General features: G+C 35.4%; 1 pseudogene; it reads right to left on the bottom strand.

Moving 5' to 3' along the window:
- Window positions 1-4,677: 4,677 nt before the first annotated feature.
- Window positions 4,678-5,360, bottom strand: LOC102751906 (annotated as a pseudogene).
- Window positions 5,361-6,272: the final 912 nt, after the last annotated feature.

Consider the following 6,272-nt stretch of genomic DNA (forward strand, 5'->3'; position numbering starts at 1 on the left):
CTTGCTTCAGTGGGGCTTTGGTGCTCACTGAGTCTGCCTCTTGAGTGTGTCCCTTATGGATGTGAGGAGTTGAAATCTGGTATCTGACCAGGTGTACCCTGGCTCCTGGATCTCCAAGTCAACCACTGTGTGAGTCCACCCAGCAGGAGCTACAGCGATATCAGCAGGTTTCTCCTCTTTGTTCGGGATTTGGAAGTTTTGGAGTTCTCTGAGCCAGCTGCAGTTAGATTAGGCTGCAAAAGCCGAGGTGGTTCCTTTGTGCTATTGAGAACAGCTTGGGAGGGGATGTAATTTGAGTGGGGCAGGGTCTCAGAGAATCACCAGGGCAGAGCAAACAGCAATGGCTGTCGTCAGCGTCTCTGCGACTCCACGTCTCCGTGACTCCGCGAGTCGTGTCTCTGCAGTCCCACGCCCCCACAGCAACAATGATCCCTGCAAGCAGCTCTGTGAGAAAGCCACCCTCACTTTCCAAACCGCTGCAAGACAGTCCAGTTTCTCCCCGTAGGAGCCTGGGACCCCAGAATCTCGCCTTAAACGAGCTCAGTGCATTTGAGAGCTTGTATCTCCTTCCAATTGAAAAAAACCGCGCATCCAGGTGCAGCCCACCTCGCGCGCGCCTTTGTACCTCTGTTCTTGGCACCTCTGCACCTTCTACCTTGTCTCAATGTGTTTCTTTCTTTCCTTCTGGTTGTAGAACTTCTACTCGGACAGCTTTCCCGTGGTTCTGGATGATAGCTGTTTTGTCTTATAGTTGTAGTTTTGATGTTGTTGTCGGGGGCAGGATGCACAGGTTTATACCTTATGCCGCCATCTTGGTTCTCCCTTAAGTGTATTTTTTAATATGACTTTGGGTGGTGAGTACAGAATGCAATGTACAGATCATGTATCACAGAATTGAACACTTGAAACCTATATCACTTTATTAACCAATGTCACCCCAATAAATTTAATAATAAAACAATTATATGGATATTTGTCTGTTTCTTTAGTTAGATTGTTAACACTAGGAAGGCAAGAAGTTTTTGTGTTTTGCTCATTATTTTTCTCTACCTGTGCCTGGTATAAGTATGCTTTAATATTTGTTGCCCTAGCCAGTTTGGCTAAGAAGATAGAGTGTAGGTCTGTGGACTGAAGGGTCCCAGGTTTGATTCTGGTCAAGGGCACCTGCCTGGGTTTCTGGCTCTATCCCCAGTAGGGGGCATGCAGGAGGCAGCTGACCAATGATTCTCTCTTATCATTGATGTTTCTATCTTTCTCTCCCTCTTCCTTCCTCTCTGAAATCAATAAAAATGTATATTTAACAAAATATTTGTTGACTAATTAGTTAATCAATTAACTATTAGAGGAATAAAATATATCTAGAGATGGTAGTGCCAAAATATATATTGTGTTTTTGGCATTTCTTGATTATATTTTTTTATAGTATACTCTCCAGGATTCTTATTTATTTTTTATTGATTTGTGTGAAACAGACTATCGCTTTTCCAATGAAACTTGGCATTTATAAATAGTTATTTAAGTATTGCTATTGCTTATTGTAAAATAAGGGAGAAAAAACTATTTACTTGTTTTATACTCTTAATTATATTTAGGTTATCTAAAATAGCCTAAATTTGAACATTTAGAAAATACTTCACTTGAAAAACAGGTCTTTAGTAGTAAACAAATATTATTTTTAGAAATTAACTTCTGAATTTATTTATGTTTTAAAAACACCTTTTATAAAAAAGAGAACATTTTTTTATGAGTCTGATAGTATTAACATTTAGCTTCGAATGGTAACTGATGATATTATCATATTCAAGCACTTCATGTGGTAAAAACCATTTAATCAAGTGTTGATGGTTCAGGAAAAGCAGATCATTGATTCTGTATTATTTTTAGGGACTAATTTTTACTTAGTTGGTTTTCATCTTATTATGTTTGACACACATTATACCTATGTCAAGTCTGTACTTGAATTTTTCTTTATTATTTGTACAATCATTCTCAAGAAAATAGATACAATAAAGTTCTTCTTAATATACTTGAAGATAAAAAATAATATATTCCTAAGCACATTTTACTTTGATTCTTTTCATAGGTATATGTATGTGTACTTATATATATAACAGTATATTGAAAAGACATAATTCACAGTAGCTGCAATGTCACTTTTCTCCTCTCTTTCCTGCCTTTTCTCTCTCTTTCTCACTAATGTCTTTCTTAAACTTATTTAGTAGTTAGTATATTTTTCCTCTGCTTCTAAATGTAAAGTTAGGAATGGTCATGTCTGTTCAGCTCAGTCTTGACTCTTAGAGGGTCTCATAGTTACCTTGAATCTTTTTTCAAATTTTTTGAAAGTCAGAAATCAAAATGTTTGAAGAACATATATGCATAACCCATAGACACAGAGAACATTGTGGTGGTGGTGGCCAGAGAAAAGAGATGGGGACTGGGTGGAGTGGACAAAGAGGGGTAAAAGAGGAAATCTGTAATAGTGTCAACAATAAAGAAAAAGAAAGAAAGAAAGAAAGAAAGAAAGGAAGGAAGGAAGAAAGAAAGAAAGAAAGAAAGAAAGAAAGAAAGAAAGAAAGAAAGAAAGAAAGAAAGGAAGGAAGAAAGAGAAGAAGGGAAGAAAGAAAGAAGGAAAGAAAGAAAGAACTCAGGACCTTTGGCCAGAGCCATTAATTTTAATGACTCCAAATTGGGCATTTTCCTGGCTTCTTCAGAGGTTTGCTGCTAAGCTTCTTTTAATGTCTCTCTCAACAAAAGTAATGATCATTTTTGTCCACCAATCATTTCCAATTCGCCATCCGTTAACTTCTGTTTCTCTCTCAGTCTTCCTGCCCACTGGCAAAATTGTTCATGACAAGAATTTATGTTCCCAGGACTGCTCTCTCCCTAATGACCTCCTTACCCGTACTTCCATGGGAAGCATTCATCCCCTCTACCATGCACTCTCCAGGGGTGTAAGGTCATTCCAATGCAGGCTTTATAGTATTGTGCTGCCAAGGGGCTCTTTATCTTTTTGAGTTCCGAGTCAGGCATCATCATGTCATTTTCCCACTGATAGAAAACTCATCTAACACTTCTCACCTGGCTCCATAGAATTATCCATCACTCAGATGACATGAAGCTAATCAGGTGTTCCTCTTTTACTAGATAGGGAGGGGCAGAGGCAATTGAGGTTCATAGTACAAGAATAAATTTCTTCAAAGAACTCTCCACCCAAAGTCTGTTTAAACCATTTTATATTATTAAAGTGGATGAGAGGGTTATAGATTTATAAGCCTATTATTAGTGACATTCTTTGAACATCTACATTTTTAGCTGAGCAATTGAGTTTGAAATTTTATGTATATTTTTATTTGGTAACTAAGCATAAATAAAAGTTAATATTTTTTAAATATAACAGGCATATAAAATTATTTTGATTATAATTTATTTTCTTTGACATGTCTAGTCTTCCTCAAAAGAGGAAATCAGCATTTCTTTATAATCTATAAATATTGGTTAGACATTTATGAATATTCATGCAATAGTCATGTTTAATATTTTAGTATATCTAATAAAATAGCATAGAAATTACTGTAGTTTTAAATTTTAAATCTTATACATAAATGTAGAAACTTACTAAATTTTATTTTGAACGTCTCCTTTTTTAATTTTTTAAAAATTTTCATTGAGAGTGTTTGCTATTTCATTCCTAATCTCATAATTTTCATCTCATGCATAAGTGAATAAAATAAATTCTTTATATTCTTAAGATATCATTGACAAAAGTAATATTTATTATGGGTTTTCAATGAGTGTAATCAGGTAGTTTGAAGAATTTAATCCACTTCAATTGGAAATAGTTCAGAAAGCACTGAAATGTGAGAAAACTATCTTATTCTCACTGTGCTGATTTTCATAGAACAAATCTTTAACATATTACAGAATCTCCAGCACAGAAATCCAGTCTCATAATTTATCAGACATGTTTATTCTGAAGACCACAATATTTATAGTTTGTTCATGAGATATCTCTTTAAAATTAGACATATCTGTTTTCTTGCTTTTCTTTTCCTTTGAAAGTTCCACAGGAATCATAAACAAATAATGTTTAAAAAACAGTCGTGGTCGTGCTCTTTAATAGAGGCTGCACTTTTATTTCTTCATTTTTCATACAGCCAAAGAAGAAACCAGTGTGACCCTTATAGATATTTCTCTTACACATGATTTTATTTTTAATATAGTATTTCTTGATAATTGCAATTACATGGTATTATTTTTTAAATTTTTTTTCCAATTCAGGTGAAATTCCATATTATTTTATTATTTTATTTTATTTTTATTTATTTATTTATTTACTGTTAAAGTATTACATGTCTCCTTTCTCTCCCATTGACCTCTCCCAGGCCATTCCCACTGCCCAGCACATGCCCTCACCCCCCTACTCTCTATGTCCATTGGTTATGCTTATATGCATGAATACAAGACCTTTGGTTGATCTCTTACTCTCCCTGGTATTATTTTATCTCTTAATTTTTTGGGGAGTATTTAACAGTTTATTATTATTTATGGCATTTTAAAAACATTGGTCCATTAAATCATGTAGAAATAAATATGCAACATTTTGCAAACAAAACATACTGTAAATATGTTCAAGGATAGAGATTAACTGAAATTCCGGATTTTTCAGTCTTTTCCTTATTATACTATGGCAGTCAAGTAATCCTTAACTTCAGTTGGAGAAACCCTCCTAAATCCAGCTTCTTTGCGGATTCCAACTTCTGTTATAGTTTGTCATTCGTACTTCAGAGCTTTCCTTTAGGGTTTATATGACTGTATTAATAGCATCTTCAAGTCTAGATCTTCGTTTTAGCTCTTCTCAAGGAACGTTTTCCCATTCACATAGTTCCGTCCTATTGCTGTGGTTTTCCAGGCAAAGTAAGCTCCAGATGGATCTGACTGAAAAAAAAAAAGTAGTGGCTCCTCATTCCAACCACAAGTTAGTAAAGAAACCCCAGATGGACAAATACCACCTGACTGGGTATATTCTTGCTTCACAGAAGCTACTCTATACCCGCTGAGCTGTGGGAATGGGTTGTCGGTAAACAAGATAATATTGCTGAGCTAGCTTTCCAGCTCTGTGCACAAGCACTCTAGTCTGGGCCCATGCCACTATACACCAGGCCTGTATGTTTATGTGCACATCACTCATCATACAAAATGGATTTCTGTTCCTTCTCAGTTGCTGATACCACCTCATTTACAGCTTTAATTCGCACGGAAGGGGCTCCTCCAGCTACAGCAGCCGAAGCATACACAATCTGGACAAATTTACCAGACAGGCTCAATGTAGTCAAAGAAGAGCCATAAACTCGCTCTGACATTTTTCCAGAGAGCCAAAGCACGTTCTCACACCTGCACACTGCAGGCTCCTTTATCTCTTCATTCTTGTTTCCCTATCTAGACTTGCCATACTTGACTGCACTTACCTTATTGCAGAGCGCCTATATAAAATGTAAATCCGGACATATCAGTTATTTTAAAACCATTCAAAATAACCTAGAGATTTTCTTCCTCAGGTATATCTCCCTAAAACCCATTATTTTTATTGCAATTAAATTGATATTTGTATTCTGCCAATCTGATATTATAAATCCCTTATGTGCAATAAAGCATTTTGTTTTGAATGCAGTTCTTCTTGCCTACTGAAATATGAGTGACATTTCCCCTGTAATACCACCACTTAATGATAGCAATGCAAGTTGGGAAAGCTGTTTAATAAGTATGTGTTAGGTAAATTGAACTAAACTACTTGATATAAAAAATAACTATTGATGACCTTTATTATTTTATTTATTAAGGCTATCATTATTTTTAAGTAGATTGAAAATTATGTTTTATGTCACTGTTAGTGATTAAAACCACAGTTCTTTCTCATGGCTTGCAATTCACATAGATATTTTTACAGAAAGTAAATTGAAATACTTCTCCTGCATACATTTATCCCTAAGTCTCAGTAACCACCTTTTAAATGATCATTTCCAAATTTGTTTAGGCCAGATGGAAAACTCCAGATCTCTACTCAGCCATCTCTACATAGATATTCTTCATACTTATCTAACAGGCACGTCATAGTCTGATTGCTCCAAGCTGATCCCATCATCTTCCCACAAATTTTTTTCCTACTGAGTTTTTAATTCATGACAAAGAATGCTATCCTCTCTATTGCCCAAACCAGAAGTCTAAGCATCGTCTTAAGTAGATTACCAAAACAACTGTCTAACTGAATTTTCTTT

The sequence above is a fragment of the Myotis davidii genome, unplaced genomic scaffold (genome assembly GCF_000327345.1).
Source record: "Myotis davidii unplaced genomic scaffold, ASM32734v1 scaffold419, whole genome shotgun sequence".
In the NCBI taxonomy this organism is placed as follows: Eukaryota; Metazoa; Chordata; class Mammalia; order Chiroptera; family Vespertilionidae; genus Myotis; species Myotis davidii.